General features: G+C 38.9%; 1 protein-coding gene across 12 annotated transcripts in view; it reads left to right on the top strand.

The window, feature by feature from the left end:
- The window catches only part of MBD5 (methyl-CpG binding domain protein 5), a 120,247-nt gene that overhangs the window by 45,016 nt on the left and 55,369 nt on the right, over positions 1–19,862 (top strand). The gene's annotated exons all lie outside the window — the stretch shown is intronic.

Genomic DNA, 19,862 nt, shown 5'->3' with positions numbered 1-19,862 from the left:
CTTTAGGGAAACACTCTGAATATATTTCAGTTGTTCTAAACTGGGAAACTGGCACTTGGTAAAGGAAGACTGGGGAGTAATTATCAAAGTTAGCATCTGGGTTAAGAAGAAATGATTTTTGTGTGTGGAAAGCTGGGATGGGGAAGTATGTCTGCAAGGTTAATGTTTTACTGCTTATTTCCCAGAAGCTTTAATACATACCAGTGGATAGAGCTCAGAAAGCTGCAAATTGCAGAAAACCAGGAACGAAAAAAAACCATTTAGCTCTTATTTAAAATACTTCAGATTTTGTTTCGCTCTTGTTTTGCCTGCCATTACTAGACTGATCACAGCTGTGTAGGTACATGGACACATTATTTCTTTTCCATGTGATCTATTTTTAAATGTAGGGGCTCTCCGTATTTAATACGCATTATGGTGCTTGCAGTCTTAATACTTGAAAACCTTAGTGACCTTGGTTCACCTTCTTGTACCTTGCACATTATCATGCAGTCTTTAATTATATGATAACATGCTATTTTTCCCCCTAGGAGGAAATCCTTGCATTACATAGGTGTCATTTAGTCAGTATGCAGCTATCTGTTATTTTTAATTGTTCTGTGTGTGGTTCCAGGTCTTCTGTGCTGTATAGTTTTCAAACTTTCCTATGAAGATAGAATTAGGAATTTGCCTTTGTTCTTTAATGTATTTTTTAGTGTCAGGTTTTCTCACCATCTTTTAGACAAAAAGGGACCCTGTCTGTAACTCCCAAATCTTCTGCAGAAACATTTTCTGTGAGCCCTCCTTGCCAGCCCTTTGCTGAGCTGCTGGGGTTTCTGAGGAGCTGCAGAACCCTGGGGGACTTGCTGCAAGATGATTCTTTCATCAAGACGACAGCAAGAGCTGAGGCTCTTCATAAGAAGTGGAAGAAGTGGAAGGTCGGTGGGTCTAGGCATCTTGCTTTTTCTTTTCCTCTTTCCATTTTCCATTTTTCTTGTAGCTACCCATTGAGTAGCTACCTGTTGAGCCATTTTTATCATACCCCAGCTTCCCACATGCCTCTTGTCCCATCTCTCCGTCATGTAGGTCTGCTTTGTCTCTAACTTTCTTTCCTTCTCATTCAAGTAATTTCTGATGTCAGCTAGTTTCTGTCCCAGGTTCATTATCCATTCTTGCACAGTACCATTCTTTGCTAGTTTCATATACTTTCCCAGATTATAATACCATTCTGGCTTCAGATTTGCACCCGTTTCCCCATGGCACATCCACGCAGGTGAACACAGACAGTGGTGTATCTTCTGCCCCTGATGCTGTTCTGGAAAGTTTTATGCAACCCTGGGACAGCGGAAAACCTTCTGCCAAATGGCGTCCTTCCTGGAGTGCATTTATGCATTGAAATTGTACATTTCAAGAACTGCTTGTTTCAAGCAGCTTAAATTGTGTTGTAGAAGACGGTCTGGAATTTATGAGCGTTTTTAGTGCACGTGTCATGGTGTTAGCATGAACACTGGATTTTCTCATCCAGAAACTGAGATGGCACTTATTGATTTGTGCTATTTATTTCAATATGTAAAAGAAACCAGAATTACGCTTTACAAGTCCTTGGTTTTTTTTCTTGTTAATCACATACAAGGGAGCAAAAATGTATCAGAGAAATACAACATTAATAAAATAGTATGTAATATATAACAATGGTTATACAAGCATCAGAAGTAGGAATGAAGCTTACATCTGTTCCTTGGATTTTATCCTTTTAAACAGTACGTGGAACATTCAAGTAGCTTGATAGAATTTCATATTGTGCAATAAAATGATAGATGTGTTTAGTCCCGTGTGCCATCTCCAGCTGCAAGCCATGTAATGCAGGCTTTCAGAACTTTCTGGGCTGCATAATTCTGAGACTTGTGATACATCTCAGTACAAAACCAGGCCTCACCATCCAACCTTCAGAATTTATAAGGCTGTTTAATTATGCTGAAGTATGTAACATATGACTTGGCGTTGCATACACAGTCCTTCCCTAAATAGTTTTTCTTAGAACTGTGTCATTACTAATGTTTTGACTGCAATTATTCTAAGACAGAAAAGGAGCAGTGTTATGCTGCATCATTTTTCTCTCTGGAGCAGCTTGCAGTCCAGATTTGAGGGACAGCTTTTCCAGAGTCTTCCTTAAAACTGAGCCCATTCATCATCCTCACAGCCCCTGTGTTTTTCTGGGAGCAGTCAGTTCTCTGCAGCTCTCTCATCTTTCACTATGAGATGGTATTTTTTTGTGGAAGTTATTTTCTGTAATGCAAGATGCAAAGCAGTTAAGCTATCTTCAGTTTAAGAAAGGGAGGGAAAAAAAAACATGCTAAATCTGAAAGTTAATTCTACTAAATTTTTGAAAAAATATATTTCTATAATATTACTCTATAATATCACTGCTTTTAGGTACATTCTAGAGCCAAACTTTGGTATATGTTTTAAATGTAATGGATTTAATAAGCCATTCTCTGCTTTAGCAGCATATTTTTTATCTCCTCTGCCATTTGTTTCACATTTCACCAGAGCAGTGAGTTTGCTTCCAGTGATCCCCTTTTCACCATATCAAGTACAGGCTGGTGTTTCATTGGAACATACAGTAAACAAATATCCCCCACTGCAAAGGCTTTCAGTTTTCTAATACTGGACTAGTGCACACCTCACACATGTAAATATCTTCAGACATGTTTTTGTTAGTAAATGAACCAAACACAATGTTTTAATTTTAATCTCAATGTAAAACCTGTAGCTAATGCAGAAAATGTATGAAAATGTATGATACTGAGGTAACTCCCTCATCAGCTTATACAACAACTGTTTAATCTCATTTAACATATACTTTTTCTTATCAACACTAGATGTTCATGCACATGGATTCTGAATTAGTTGCTAGCTTCATACAGTCACAGTGACCTGCACATCATCAGAAGGTTTTGGTTTCTGTTATTATTTCAGTTTTGCAAATGATGATCCTTATATTTTCCTGTAGTGTTGGGAAGCTTTAAGTCACTTCATCTTTGTTTGTCCTGCAAGAGCTGTGTGTTTAAAATAACAGCTGATAGATGTGCTGCCATTTTTGGGGGGTAGATTTTACACAAGCTTTAAAGGAGCAATGCATTTGGAGCATGGTATCCAAGATAAACAGAATTATTCATTTCTGCTGTAACAACAAACCGTATTCAGAATTTTGACTTTGCTTTCATGATTCAGTCTGAAACAACAGTGTGCTGAACAAGAAACTCAAGAGTAACAAATCTTAAATTCAACTGTTAGTGGAAACCTAGGAAACCACTGTTTTTCTTGATGGGAATTTGTCCTGAAAGGTTGTAGAGGGTTGATTTTAGACTTGGTTGTGTTTTTCTGGTGTTTTTTCCTCTTCATTTTGCTATTCTGTTTTGTTCCATTTTCCACATACTATAAACTCACATCCTTTGTAGGCTTGAGGGCTTGCTATCGTAGTGAAAATCTATAGAAACGATTAAGAAAAGTGTAGAAGCAAAGAGACACTTCTCTGCTATGGTTCTTCATCAGCCAGCTGGATCCTGATCAGTGCCTGCATGTTCCAGGCGCAGGTATCCCTGCAGCAGAGGCCTGACAGGGTGGCTCCTACCTCCTGAGCCCCTTTCAGTGCAAGAAAATACTCAGAAGCCTGCCCAGCTCTTGCAGTCATTGTGCAGTACTTTGGTTCTGTGAAGAGCACAGTGGGAAGCAATGAATTCTAGCACTTCCAGGTGCACTTTGTGTGCAGCCCTGGTTTAGGGTTGGCATGTTCATTGTGGGTCACTGATGTTTTCCTAAGTCTTAGTCTTACTTCATACCACCAGCTTCTGCATTTTAGGTAGTATAGCTGGAGCTGCAGCTGCTTTCCTGCAGTGAGAAAGAAGAGCTTTGAAATTAATTCTTGCTTTTGCTCTTTTGTCTTGAAACAAGGTGTCTTCATTTTTCAGACTCTTAACTGGCTTCTTTCAGCATATTTCTGCTAAAGGGTGGCATCTTCCCAGATTGATTTCTCCTGATCTGAGTGAGTCTCACAAACATCTTTTGTCCCTTCTCCTTGAAGAATCCCAGATCACTGATGGGCTTTTAAATTAAAACCTGGGATGTTTTTAGATTTTAGCTCATCCAAGATCTCTAAAGAAGAGAGATTCTCTTCCTCTGAATACCTGTGGCAAAGCTTTGGAATTGTCATTCAAAACAGGATTTTTTAGCTTTGTTTTCAGGATGCAGTTAAAGAGATATCAGTAAGATAAGTTTTTCATCAAACTGGTTCTCTAATAGTCACAGTTAACTTTAACTTTTAGTCTTCCAAACTGAGATTGCATCACTTCAGAGGATTCATTAAGTTTTCATTTGGTTTTCATCATCAGCATATGAAGGTCAGTAGACGCCATTCAGAGAGAAAAAAAAATGCTTGAGCAGAGAAGAACAGGTAAACTGAACTTTCCATTTGAAGGGTAGCATTTAAAAAAACAACAACCTTTTTGACCAACTTCATTCATCTTAGTTCTTTATGTGGGAAGTAAAACTATCCAGGATGTGAATCCTGGCATGAATTTACCAAGGTAGCTGTAATGTGTTTCAGATGCCTGTTGTTTAGGGAACGAAATGCTATTATTTTTATGCAACTGACACATAAATATTCATTGTTGGATCTTATGTATGATTTGAAAATAGTTTATGAGAGGGTAGATACATAATGGTTCTCATTTAATTGCTGTTGTGAAAAAAGGAACAGGAAATTGAGAAGGAAACCTGGCTATGGGTGTGCCTTCAATAAAAGGCAGAAGAGAAAAAACTAATATTGTATATTATAACGTATGGAATTTGACCTCACTTAGATAATTTGCTTTTTGCTTACCCTACAAATTCTTGCTTAGAAGTTTTGTACAGTTTATTATGTAGACACTGATTCAGGTACGTTGTTTTTGTTTTTTCCTGTATGCTTTAATTTTATTTCAACCATACTTTTAAGAGTTTGAGTGGCAGAAAGTGATTGTTTTTATAGCATAGATTGTGTAGCAAATGAACAGCTGACAGCAAGCATAATGACAGCCTGGAATAATCTGAGTTGTAGGTGTTCTGGCTGGAAGATGCTCATTGTGCTGAATGAAGGTCCCCTGTAGTAACTTCCAGTTTATATGTATTCTGACAGTAAGGAATTAAATACATATCCAAGACGCATATGCTTCAGATGTTGTTGTATATGCATGTCTTGAAGAAGAAATGTTACATAGTCTGAAAGGAAATTCAGCGGGTAGATGCTGGCATTAGTCAAAGTTGGTGGCTTCTTGATTCTGTAGATGGGAGAATTTGATGCCTCCCAGAACAGAACACCTTCTTCTAGTACATATTGCCCAAATGAAAGCTGTGTAATGTAGGAACAACTGCAAATAACAGTCATAGTTTTTTTAGGATGGAGAGAAAGCACTTCATCGTTAATTGCATGTCAGTGTTTGGCCTCTTTGTGGACTTTTAAAGCCCAAGTATTCAGGAGATCTTGATGAAGTTTTTGATGTACATGATGTGAAATTTCACTGCTGGAGAAAGGAAGAAAACTTTGCCTAATGGAAACTTGATGTCAGTATTTCTGTTAACTTGCAGGAGTTTATCTATCTGCTGCTAGCTGGGAAACGTGATGAATTCTGCATTAACTGAGGTGATATTGACACATTATTTTACCAGTATGGAAGATTAATCAGGAGATCATTCTACTCAAACAACATTCTAATAGTTAAAATACCACTGACAGTGTAGAAGTCTTAATAAACTGACTTTAACCATTACATCAGCAGAAATTTATACACATGCCTTGATAAAGTTAGTATTTATTACAATGGTTGTGATCCTTAAAAAGCTGCCATTAGAAACAAGTGATGCCAAGGGAAAGCTCTGTTTTTCTGCAAAGAGGCACTTCAAACCATATTACTAATTCGTTTGTATTGTGCAATTGCAAACTGTGCGTCTTCCATGGTAGCAAGTTACTATAACTAAAAGTGGAGAACTTCTAAGTAAGAATTAGTAGTGAAAGTAGTATAATATAGGAGGTGTTGCTTTAAATATGCAGCATTGCCAATATTTAGTTGATTTGGTGGTCTGTCATGAGTGATGCTAAGACTGTGGATACCCCTCATACTTGAAATCCCATGTGGTTTTTTTATTACAAAAAACCCCCATATTTTCTTTTAGAAAGATTGAGTGAAAACAGAGCCAGGCACCTTACTTCCTTGCTTAAGACGATGATACAGAATTCAGTGGTTACTAAAATGTTTTTCTCTATTTGTGTTGCTTTTTTATAGTTCTTTCTAATGTCTTTTGAGTGCTGATTACTATAAAATACTGGCTCATACATGAAAGTGACCGTTTTCTTGTCATTTTTTCTTAAGATTCCATGATGGTCAGAGATATAAAATAATCTTTCCAAATCTCTGCAGATGTGTGCTGTTTCACATGGTGAAACTAATTCAATCTCTGCCTGTGTGTTAGGAGTGGTGGGGATACAATACTAATCACACATGTTTTTATTTAGTCAGTTTGATTTTAATAATAACAAATAACCTTGTGTTCATAATGCACACAGGATATTGACATTTCATTTTGGCAGCACATAACATCTAGTAACATGCTTGATTCTTATTTTCTTTGCCACACCTAGGACATAAGAAAGATCTTTCTAGACTATTACTATCAAAATGGATCCCTCCTTTTGCACTGATACACTGATATATTTTACAAAAAGGTGATGTTTTTCAGTTAAACTGGAAATAACAAAGTTAAACATCCACTGTAACTCCCATTTGAGACTGAGGTTTGCATATAGCATGCAGTGTTCTGAAATCCTCTCATGTGAAAGAATAACTGGTCCTGACACAGCTGTTTCCAAGTGAGGTTCGATGCCCTGTATTATGTCAGAGATCAGATTAGATTTTTACAATTGTCCCTTCTGCACATACAAAGTTGTGCATTCTTTATCAATAGCTCTGATCTGGACTATGGGAATGCCAGCCTAAAATTCCATTTGAAAGCATAAAAGCTGCCTTATAATTAGGTATGAGCCAACATGGACACAGTTGTATGGTGTGTGTTGTGACTGAGCTGATGGGACTCCAGCAGCAAGGTCCAGAGATGTAGAATGTTCGTCCTGTTGGGTAGTGCACCATTGGGAAGCAAGGAGAAGAAGGGAAAGCTGCCTTTCCCTTTGCTTTGCTTTTCCCTAGTGAAGCAGGCTCCACCAGCACATCCTTAATGTACAAAGTCAGATTCAAGTACTTCTGCAAAAGAGTAAAGTGCTGCTAATCAATGATAAGATGCTTTCAGACTGGAACTACTTGTTGTCAAAGCGTCTCTTTATGTGAAGATGGGAGGTTGTGCCTTCCAGTGGGTTGTAGTTGTCTCTTCTATCTATATATCCATGTGGCTTATTTTACTTTTCTATCCAAGGCAGCTATGTGTTACTCTGGTTATCTGAGAGAGAATAAGGGAAATTTAAGATTTCAAAGGCCAGAAGGGACAACGGTGGCATGTTTCTGACTTCCTTTAGCACATCTTGCAGGACCTAGATTAAAGGTTGCTTACTCAAAAGTTTCCTGATCTTATTTCACTGCCTGGAGATGCTAGCATGCACACAGCTTTACATAGAAAACCGTTTCCACATTTAATTCTGTTATAGTAAGAAATTGCTTTTAATCCCACATAAATACAGTTCTACCTGAGATGGGCTTCTCTGCGTTAATAGTTATTGAATGTCATCCACAGCTGTGTTGCTGCCTGTCGTTACAGCAAGGTTTGCCTTTTCCATCTCTACTCACTGCACGTTTTAGCATCTTCCTTTGCTATTTGGCAAGAAGGAGTGGTGCCAATTTGGAAAAAAAAAGTTTATGAAAACCATTTATTTTTAAATGATCCACTAAATGGAGTGCTAAGAAGCGCAGCATGGCTTACCTTTACTGTGGCTGTCTAGTATAAAATTGATGAGTACTGTACCAAGTTTCCAGCTGTGCTACTGACATGCCTTATTACTTTATCCCCTATTTTGCTGATGGAAACAAAATGTGAGATGTTAAATAGAATTTAGGGAGTTTTTTGAAGGCTAAAACATTTATTAAGGCTGTCCCAAATATATAGTTATATTTCTGCATTGGGAAATGGTTGCACTGCTGCATGTTTAGTGACTGTGCCCCAGGCAGAGGTTTGCACAGCATCTCTGGTAGGTGGTGTGGCCTGGAAGCAATGCTGGAGGAGCAGCTGCAGCTGAAAGTGATATTTGGTTCTGGTCGGGGTGAGTCAGGAAGATTGCACTTTGGACTTAAGGGAAAGAAGGGCCTGACTTCTTCCTCCGTGATCCACTCCTAAATCCAGAACTAAATGTGTAAGAAGCTAAAACCAGTTCAGCTCTTCAGTGTAGGTCTTGAACTCGGTGGCACTGGGCTGAATGTAGGAAGACAAGGAGAGGTAGCAGGAGGGTGCGGGCTTTGTCTTAGATGCAAGGAGCAGCTCTTGGAGTAGGGCTGTGCTAGAGGACTGTATTACTTACAGTAAGTCTTAGCTTAGGTTCAAGGTCGTGGAATATTTAGGATAATGGGATATACTGTATACTCAGTGGGCTGACGTAATTTTCAATTCATGTAGAAATAAAAATACATAAAAGATGAATCTTGAGTTGAATATATGTTTTAGCATTGAATTAAATGAGTAATGATGAAAAGGCAGTTTTAAGGGAGGCATTTGAGGGTACAGTCAGGGATCATAAGCAATAAAGTCTGAGCTGGGCTTTGTGGAAGTTGATGGCACAAGTGGAAAGACTTTCTTGTTACTTTCACAAAGTGCAGTGCTGTATTGATTACAGTGCATTTCATTGCCACGTTCTGGATCTGTGTGTCATTTGAGATATCTGCACCTGCTTTTGGATTTGACACATCTTTAGATATGTTTGCAGCATGTTCTGTAATACCAGCTGTAGGCTACAGATTCCATATCAGCTAATTTTTTCTTATCTGTCCCCAAACTCATCTACTATGATGTACCATTGGCAATCTGAAGGAACAGTGTCTGAATGATGAAGCCATGTCAGTTCGTTTCCATTATTCGTTTTCTGTAATGAAAGGATTTTTAAGAAAAGGAAAAAGAAAAGATTTTAGTGGAATATTAAAGATGTTTTAAAAAGCCTCTCAAAAAGAATTCCATTATAGAGAAAACATTGAGGCAGTTCTTGAACTTTGGAAGAGCCAGCATTTTATCTAACCTTGACCAATCTCAAACATGAGGCTCTGCAGTAGTTTCAGATGGAGATGCTGAACTCTAAATCCCTATGCTTTTTACCTTTGATACTTCATCACTCTTCATTAAAGAATGGCGTGGCTAAGTGTCTACCTGATCAGATAGGTTTGGGGTTTTTTTGACACTCATTTTCTGATAGATTTCAGATATTATGTCATTGAACACGTTTTGATGAGAATAGGAAATTTGAGCCCTTTGACCAAACCTTTTCAGGTTGAGGAAAAAGAAGGAGCATAGAGAAACCTGACTATTACCTAGGCACTTCTGAAATCTCTTACCTTAACGTTATGTGCTGCGAGTTCTTGTTCCTGGCGTTACTTCAGTGTGCTTTTTCATTTTGCCAACTATTTAAGCTTAACGTGTTTCTTTTGAAATAAAATCAATATTCTTGAAAGCTATCTGGTAACTGTTAGGATATACCTTTATAGCTCTATCACTTCTTGTGCAAAACAGTAGAACACTTAGCATCGCTGTTTAAACCAGAGGACAGCAATAGTAAATCAGATGTCTATTCCTTTTTCTTTTTTTCTATCTCCTGAGAAACAAACTGTGCTCAGAGTTCTGAAGTATCCCTGGCACTTTCTTAGGAAATCCAAAGCTATAATAACTACAAAATGAAACAAAAACAAAGTTTCAGGTAATGTATGAGTAGAGCATTAGAAAACACAAACCTCTGCCAAACAGCATAGAACATATGAGGTTGCACACATGTGAAAGCTACCTGCTCTACCCTCGATGCAGTCCCACAACCGTATGCTTCAACAAAAAGCTGTACAGCACTGTCACCATTTTCTGTCGTATGTTCATGCCCTTTTCTTTCTTTCTGTCATCATTCTCTGTGGTCATTATTTAAAACCAGCGTTCTCTGTTTAGATTCTTGTTTGGGGGTAGTGTGGGGCACTCTGGAGCATTTGGTCTCAGCTGTAATTTTGGGCAGCACATCGTTTTGTTCTGTCCTAATGCTTCAGCTTCACTCCAAAGCTTCTGGTGGCTGGAAGCAGCTTTCTGCTTTCCAAAGAGTCAGCTGTATGTAAAGGTTTGGGCCTGAGCAGTGCTCTGAGGACACGAGGGAGCAGAAAGAAGTGAAAGATTTGGAAATCTTCTGTACCTTCTAGAAGAACGTAGAATCATTAAGGTTGAAATAAACTTCTAAGATCATAAAGTGCAACCACCAACTCATCACCATCATGCTTATGGCCCTGGGAAGCAGCAAATAGCCAACCCTGCTGTCCTGTCTCCCCCTAAAAAACTGTTATGCTTTGCCATGTTGCAACCCTTGGTTATCTGTGCTTATGGCTGTATAGGGGATGCAGAAGAGAGGCGATGCTTTTCCTCTACAAAGTCCAGTTACGTTTTTTGGTGGTTTGAGAGAGACAGAAAGAGAAAATTGTTTTGGTTTAAGTTGGAAAGAGAAAACGAGCCTTTCTTTGTGGTGCTGCAAATCAGACAATAGTACAGGAAATATTTATGGTCCTTTTGTAGATCTTGCACAGTTACAGAGAACATACCAATTTTAAATCAGCTGTCCTGGGAAGTTAGCACTGGTTTTAAATGTTTGCAAATTGGAAACGATCTCTTCCAGAACTTCTTGTGCTAATGCCAGCTGAAAAGAAAGAAAAAATCAAAATGATAGGTTTCCAAGTTGACAATTGTGCTTAAGTACTATGTCTGTAAATCACTGAGTAACTTTGCCTTTGATATAGTAGCCACTGTATATAAAAGTGCATGTAGCGACTTTGCAATAATGCAAAACATATGAAATCCTGAATTGCTTGCAAAGCTTGAAGGGTTGCCATTACTAAAATACAACCTGATGCAATATACTGCCAATCAGCTTAACCTGAGATGATTCCATGAATGTCAAAAACCTCAATGCTAAAGATAACTCAGAATTCATGCAAAACTTGATGTCAGTGTGTGTGACCCCAACTCTGTCATAGAACAGTGTGTAAAACTATTTTCCTGTAGCTCCAAAAAGCTTCATCGTGAAGTGAGTTTTGAAAATAGGCTACACTACGGCCTTGACTGATAATAATAATGTTTTAAAGTTCTACCTTTTCATTGCTCCTTGGCATACCAAACCTCATGTGTCTTGAACTGTCCCTTCAGTGTGACACTCCCTGCCTGTGTCTATAGGCATTTGGAGCAGAAAATACCTTTGCTATGGAGGTGTGCTGAGGCTACTTGTCACTGTGATTCTTCACACCCAGTTGCATACGTGGCAGACTCCACGTGGTCCAGCTGTTGCTGATGGCACAAAAATCTGAAAGAAGACAGTAAAATAAGCATGGGTTACTTTTCATTGGCTTTTTATGTGTTTTCTACTCATAAACAACATCTGGAAAGCAAACAACAGGAACTTTCTACCAAAGACACTGACAGAATTTGTGCAGAGATGCTTTATGCCCTGTAGATAGGAAATTTGAAGTTTCAGAGGTTTAGCAGAGAATTATTTGGAAGACCAAAGTGAAACCTGACAACTCTGAGGACTTGCTCTTTAATGCTTGCACAAAAAGATAGTGTTTGCACCTTTGAGACCTGTTTCAGCTGCCCAGGATGCCATTTATTTGCAGCAAATTTAGAGTTTACTGTGGGATTTTGTATTCGGACTAAGCCAACAAATAAAAATGACAGAGCAGAAATGGTAGTTTGCTCTGTGGTGTCAGGTGAGCTCAGCCACAGTACGGCTTATGTCGTGGGGGAAATAATGCTGCTGAAAATATTGTGGTACGTGGGTAGAACAATAGTAGTTCTTGATGATCCTGTTAGTATTAGGATACTTTATGGCTGCTATGCAGTGAATTCATGTTTTCTTCGCGCAAGGCTGAAAGAATAAACCAAAAGTCTATTTAAAGAAAAAGCTTGTTTTAAACTGCTTGTTTTGATCTGCTGCCTGAAATACTTGGACGTGCCAAAGTACAGGCTGTATTTACCATAGCACACTTAGTTGGTCTGAGCTGCAGCAGTTGCAGACACCTCATTTAAATGTTCCCATTTACTACAGGTTTGTGTATGGTTGCAGTAAATTTTCACTTTGAGTGCACTGACACTGCTTTGTAGCTGAGCCCTCCTGCACTCAGCGGGGATCTAACTGCGTGAGGAGGTTTTTGGTTTTGGTGGAGACATGAGGGCATGTTTGTAGCCAAATCATTCAGAAGACTCTGGTATGTGATATTTGAAACCCTACATAAAAGTGACCGGTTTGGTTATCTCGCTCAGTAACTGCTAACTATTACCTGATTGCAACATTCTGACTTTTTTGGTAATGTTTGTACTCTGTACTGTGGCTTGGTTATGCACATCATGTTATGATGATGCTTCTGGATGCTGATTATGATAGTGCTGGAAAGCACATCAGGCTTGCCTTCTGCATCTCTGCTTAAACTCATTTTTTAGGTCCATCACTTTTCTAGCACTGAAAATTCTTGATAAGGCAGATCACCACAAGTGTACAATATCAGAATTCTCAAAGAGACGTAGCTACTGGAATCAAGGAGGGAGCTGTGTGCTGTTATTTCTACCTGCTAATTTAGGGTGTCAAAGGACATATTGACGTGTTCTTCGTGTAAGTTGTTAGGAGGCTACTAGGTGACTTGGATGCTGTGCAGCAGAAAACTTTTCGGTTATAGGGGAAGTTGGGTTGTAATTTTGTTGGTATTCAAGCCAGCAGTTCTTCTGGATAAAGCTGTTTTTGTTCCTGCCCACTGTTCCCACATCTGCACGGCTTCCTTCCGTTCTGCTGCGTACAGCCCCATGCTGGGCCAGGCTGGGAGCGCACAGCCGCAAGGGGAAAGCTGCACCAATGGGGTCCGGTTTGAAGATCTGGCTGTTACAGCGGCTGTTTGTGTGTGTTTCCTTGCCTTTTCCCTGAACTGCTTTTCACTCAGACTGATTCTGTAACCCACTTCCATAACCTGGTGCCACCACATCAGTGCGGTCCCAGTGTGTGTGGCCACCTGGTGCCTTGGGCTGCTTGCAGGACTCTGCTGTTCTGCCACTGTTGGGTGTCAGGACACTGAGAACCATTTCCCAAATTCTAGAAAGGATGCTCTCATAGCTGTCAACTTTAAAGCACGTTTATGTGAAGGTGAAGGCAGACTGTGGTTTTTTTAGGCTTGGGCTCACTGTTAGTGTCTCAGCAATTGGTTTGAGCAGAAATCTCTTTTATCTGCTAAGAGATCTGATTGTCCCTTCGATTTCAATCTAGCCCAATTCAGTAGGAATTAAAAGTTCTTGTACTTGAAAGGCTGTCTCAGGGCTCTGTTTGGGAAAGATGTCTGTTATGTGCAAGCTCCCTTTAGCTCCTTTCTACTTCTGAATTAGGGAATTCTGCAAGTACAGAAGAGCAAACAAAGCTTCAGTGGTTAGAAACTAACTTGCATTAAGCGTAAATCCAGATAGCATCAAAACATGCTAAGAAAGAAGAATCTGGGAATTTTATGTAGTGGTTTCTGTGAAGGAAAAAATCCTTTTCATTAAATTAGACCATTTGACATTGTGTAATTCACTGTTCTTAGATCCATGCAAAATTGTAAGGCTATACTGCTATTACACTTAGATTATTTAATTACTAAATTAAGATAACTTAGAAAGCAATTAGAAGTGTTTAACTTCTTGTTAATGACCGGAGGCCTTAAACAATTCAAGTCTTTCCCATCATGTGTTAGAAGTTTCTTTGAATTGAAGGGGTTTGGGGTTTCAGTTTTAGAGAAAATTTGACATATAGTCTTGCAATAACAAAGCAAACTTTTCTATTGACTGCTGTAATTTGTATTCTCAGTTCCATTTTTTCCGTGTGCTCTGTTGATGTGAAAAGTTGGTTAACATGAAGCTAGTACAATTCATTTGTTAGCTGCTATAATGCATGGGACGCTTGTGTTGGTCTGTGTATGACAGCATTAATGCAGCTGGTCACTGAATGACTGCTGGATGGAAAACTTCTTTGAGGCAAGAAACCTAATGCACCGTATGCTTTGAATTTATATTGTACAGTTATGTCTCTGATTTTCTTTTTATGGATTTTATTTCTCATTGCAATAGTTTTCTGTTCTTTAATCCTTCAGTGTGTTTGTGTGTTTCATTTTAGAAGTGTGGGTTTTTTACCCGCTCCTATTGTTGATTTACCAGTCTTGACAATTTTAAGTGCTTACTTTTACTGTCCCCTCTTTTTCTTGTCTAATAATACTTATGGAGCAGACTGGGGACACAAAAAAAAGTGCATCCAGGTTTGCAGGAGGGGGTTGTTGTTTTCATGGGGGCATTGCTAAGGCAATCATTTCTACTATCCTTTTCATCTCCTTACCCCCAGAAGCTACTCAGTTGTCTCAGCCAGGGGACAGCAAAGTTGTTATTCTCTGTGATTCAGTTTTCTGAAATTTTATTTTTTTATTAAAATGTTTTTCCCCTCTTCTTTTTTTTTTTTAATTTACTGCATGAATAGCTGGCACTTCACTATATACTGTACTGTACACTATATACTAGCGCCTTTAACTTCTAGCTTGGGATCCCACCTCATTCTTTCTCATTGGTGAATTGCTCAGAGCAAAAACAGCATGAGATTTTATGAAATAAAAATGATTGCTACTGTTTTACGTAATAAAAATAGAAAAATGAACCAATAAAGCAGCTTACATGCCTTTGTCTACTCATTTTTCTTGAGCCTACATAAATCTGTGATACAGAGCTTTGCATTCAGGAGGGATTGGACGATGCGAAGCTTTTTATTTGTAGTTATCTGCAAATTGAAAAGAAGTAAAACCTTTCTGCTGCCAAAGTTTTGAGTGCAAAGTGATCAGTGCTCTTGCAATTACGGTTCTTTTTTGTGATTAGCAATTTGTTGCAAAGGTTCTTATCGAGTCCCCAGTCGCTTTACACCAAGTTTTGTTAAGGATTATGGATGTTAAGTACATGCCCTGGGTATCTTTTTTGGGATATCAAACTTAAGTATGAAAAGCTCATTAACTTAGAGCCATGATGTGATACTTATGATCAGCTCTTCCTGAACAGCTTCCTTGCTGACCTTAGGCTGGTTCTGCGCACTGTACTTGTAGGTTATCATGAAATCACTTTTCTGTGGATAATAAATTGTAAACTGATGCTACAGTTGTCCAATTGGAATGAAGTTTTCACCTTGTCGTTTCTCTTGGATTTGAATTGTGTATAAATACAATGTGTTGATGTTTTTGTATTTCAGTTGCTGTTGAAAGTGTAGTTTCAGGAAAATTCAACGTAGTCGAATCCTGTAGCAGAGGTAATTAGTTTTAAGATCACAGCAGCGGCCAGAGCAGTACTTGATTTATGTATCAGCAATAGCCGAAGGTCACCAAAAAGCTTGCGGATTAGCAAATTGATTAAAACATCGTATCAGTTAAACATGCATATTTACACATACAAGTTATTTACATAAAATTAAATAGTCTATATTGGCTAGACTCCTGGAGCCATTTTCTTGTCTTTGGCCCTTTGGCAGATAAAGGACCTCAGAAAACTCTTGCAGTAAAGAAGTGAGTTAATTAACCTTTCATGAGATGGGTCAGTTTTTCCCCAGTGCCATTTGGTACATTTGTCATTTAAAAAGCTTCACAATATGTTCAAAGTCTGTTTGGCCTTAATGTTCCTTGCAGCAAGTGATGATTCTCATCAGAGGGCTGTCTGATGACTTAGTACCATGGATTTTGGAGATACCTTAAAAACAAACTCCATGAATCGTGTCAGAGCTTTCTATAAAATCATTCTAGGATAACTTTTTAGAGGATTTTGATACCTGTGAGTAAATAAAGTGGATATCTTTTAAGTGATCAAATAGTAGGGCATTTTATTAGAAATACAGATTCAGTAGTGATCCAATGTGAATTACATTAAACTCAGTGGGAAATTGTCTATTAACCTTAACAGAAATGGAATTAAAATTCCAGAAACAGAAAGTGAGTTCTGATTTAGGAGTCCAGTGTCAGGGGATTATTAAAATACCATCCTGGTACTTTATGAATGAATTGGACAATTAGTAGCACCAATCAGTGGCAGTGTCAGCTTGAAAGAGCTGGCAAAAGGATGACTGTTGCTTGATGGCAAAGGAGGAGGCCTTCAGGAGGCAGCATGTCACATACCAGGTGGTGCAGTGGCTTCCCTGTGTAAGTTCCTTCGGAGCATCCATGGTGGTGCTGAAAGTGAGTCCTTAAAGTACTTCTGTAAAAAGCTTCACAATAAAGGCTGGTGAAGCAACACTTCTTTATTTGTTTATACGTTACCTTTTCTTAACAGTTTCCAGCTATCACATACATGAGCAGAAACAATGGGAAAAGTACTAATACATGGTGTTCACATACTGCGATTCCTTTCTGGAATTTTCTTTCCTAATGCAGTTTAGGAAAGAGTATTTCATTTTGAACCATAACATACCATACCTAACAGAAGACACTTGGTTATGTGATGATGAATTTCTTCTGTCCTAATAAGTTCAAGGCTTTTGATAAGAGGTGCATCTTGAAGTCCAGGGATACTTCTCACCTGTCGGTTACTCTGTTGGCGTGCTTATTCACCTGTTTGTTCACTGAAGGGTCATCAGGAAAGCCAGGCAGGAGGAAGGGCTCTTCTAGCTCTGTTTGGGATAACTTCTGTGTCCTGTGCCTCACCTCTGTTGAGCATTACTAACAAGGGCTGTTAAGGTAAATATGAGGCATTTAATGCATTTTTAATTGCCCTCTTGCAATTTGTGAATATGCTTTAGGACTCTCTCTGAAGTTTTACACCTTATGAAGCACAGGAGAGGTTAAAAAGTCATAACCCAGTTCTACTGACCATGCTATGAAATTCTCTTTATTAGTTTCTAATGTCAAGCAATGATGCAATAGACAAATTGAAACCTGTACTACTTCCTTTTTTTCACTTGTGGGAAAAGAGTGAGAGCACATACACACCAACAGTGGAAAATACCATTACTATCAAAAGCAACAATTTATTTCTTTTTTTAATCTTCCTTAAAATATATAGATATAACTTTGCAAGTGCTCTCATGAATCTTTCTGTCAGCGGATGGCGTTTGAGTTTGCAGTTGGTCTGGTATGGAGATCCGTGGTGAGAATAGAGTTGTGTTTCTTCTATTGTGGTTAATTAATTAAGCTTTCACTTTGAGATACTTCTACTTTTATAGTAAGGCTTCACGTTAGTCATGCAGATCAAGAAAAAAAATGGGTGAGTTTTCCTCATTAGGATGACTGTGGCATTGTAGCGAGAGCTGGCTGCTACACATCTTGAAATGTCACGGTATTTCAGGAGAGCCCAGCCCAGAATAGCACCCCATTATTTGTTAGTTTGCAGTAGTAGTGGCTGTGTATTTTCTTTCTTTTTTAACATCTATTCAAAGACAAAAAGTGGAGGAAAGGCAGACTGGTATTATATACAGAACTACAATTTGGATCTCATCTCAGTTCCCATCAGTTTCGCAGCTATCTCTGTATTAAATTAAAGATCAGCCAAGGAGAAAAGTAGATTACATTTCCATTGTGAGTTAGGAAGTAGAAATGTGATTACAACAGGTACGCAAAGTAGCTAATGGAAATAAATCACGAGTTTTTAAAACACTCTTGCAGGTGAATGGAAATATTTTTAAATATATCACTTAATTCTCAGATGTTTTCAGAAGACCAAAATGAATTGGAACACGTGATTATTTGAGAGAACTTACGGTTCTTGTATCTTTCAAGCCCAAAGCTCGACTGCTACCTTCATCAAAATACCAAGAGGAAGGAAGCAGAAAACATATTACAGTTTAATGTACAAAACACGGGCAAATGCTTGCCATAGCAACCAGCAGTTAGGTGAGAGGAGTGCTGTGGCACATGGGCCTGCGCTCTGCTTACCTCTTTATTACCCAAGGTTGTACATAGGAGTGATTTTCTTTATGGTGGGAAACTGATCTATTTGTCAATTTGATTGTTTTCGTTCTGTTTTGAAATTGCTGGGTGAAGGCTGTATGTATGCTGTTTCTGAATAGTAACGTGCACCTTTCCTGTCAAAACCAAGGCTTTTTATAAATAAAAGCATTTTCTTTCCTGTAAGATATATTATTAGCAGTTGTCACTTTCTTTACGAAGGTATGAGATTTGTAGGATTTATAGGATAGAGCTTTGATAAATTGATGTCTCCAATTTTCTCTGCTTTCAAATTAAAAATCCATTTCTTCATTTTTTCCTGTATCTGGTGACAAAAAAGAAGGTAGTATCCCTTCTATCCCTTCTTACATCTCTGTTCCAAGCTACATCCGCTCCAATGACACCATTGCCAGACCTGTGAAGCATGTTAGCCTTGCAGCTACATATCACATACATAAAACAGATACGTTGGTATGTTAGCCTTATAGCTTTGCATCACAGAAGTAAAACAGATGTGTTAGTATGTTAGCCTTAGTGCTGTGGCTGATTTTTAAGTTAGCTGCCCTAAGGGATCTACCTTTTGTTGTTGTGTTCCTTTGAGCTCTGATGTAATTCATGCAGTGAGTTGTGGTGGGGGGCACTTAACATGCATTTCTGATGTTACATTAGGGTGGGCAGCTTCTGCCAATACAGAAGAGTAGCACACTTGTAAAAGTCTGTGTGCTTGAGCAAAGGTTCTCTCAGAAGGTCAGATATTTATTTCTTGTTTTGTTAGGTCATCTGTTATGTTTTAACTCGGCTTTAACCAGATACCATGCCTGGGAAATATTAGGTAACATACAGGAATTCTAGTGGGTAAAAGAAAAACAAAGTTACACATTTCCTACACCTTTATGATGACTTCTATCAGGTACTCAAAATGGGTTTTTAGACATACCTACTCATCAGTATCACAATAGTGATATTCTGAATTTAATTCTGAAATGTTTTGAACGTGTAGACAGCTAAATATTGCTTTTATTTAAATAATTAAATAAAATGCCAAAGTCCTCCTATGAAAACCAGGGAAGACGACCTTTCCAATAGCATGGTGTTTTAAAGTAAGGAGATGGGGAAGGAACCCTGAAGAGCTCTGAGCGGACGCAGGCCCTGCCCTTCCCTGCTGCACCGCTCCAACACCCGCGTGCCTGCAGCCACAGAGATTAGGGCACCGATGTAGGTTAAGACTAATCCGACAGAAATACACAAATCGGCTCCCTTATCTGATTCTCTGGAGCCACGTTAGCGGGTAGAGGAGAGGAAGCAGCTTGGGGCTGCAGTGTGTGCTCCACTGCATTCCAGAGAACAGAGGTGAGGAAGCACACTGCCTCCTCCTAGGGTGCTAGCAGAGCCCTGATGTAAGCCTGGTCTTCTGGGATGATGGAGATTCCAGGTCTATCCTGGGGAAAACTGAAGGTCCTGTGGCCCTTGGTGTTCATCCAGATGTAACCACATGCACAGAGATTTTCAGTAGCTGTTGATGTTTCATAAGAACAGAATGAAGTACAAGGCTCTGGTTTGATTGAGCTTGTGGTTGAACCTTCCCACCCGTATCCCGTTATGCGATGGCAGCAGAGGGACACTCAGACCAGATGGCATCTGACATGGAAGTATGTATGGAACAAAGGAGATGAATTCCTCTGTGTGGAAACATGGCACCCATTGACATTCACTGAT

Source organism: Coturnix japonica, chromosome 7 (assembly GCF_001577835.2).
Source record: "Coturnix japonica isolate 7356 chromosome 7, Coturnix japonica 2.1, whole genome shotgun sequence".
Classification (NCBI taxonomy): domain Eukaryota; kingdom Metazoa; phylum Chordata; class Aves; order Galliformes; family Phasianidae; genus Coturnix; species Coturnix japonica.
The sequence above is the reverse complement of the archived record's forward strand: the minus strand, read 5'-3'. Positions and strand labels throughout refer to the sequence as shown.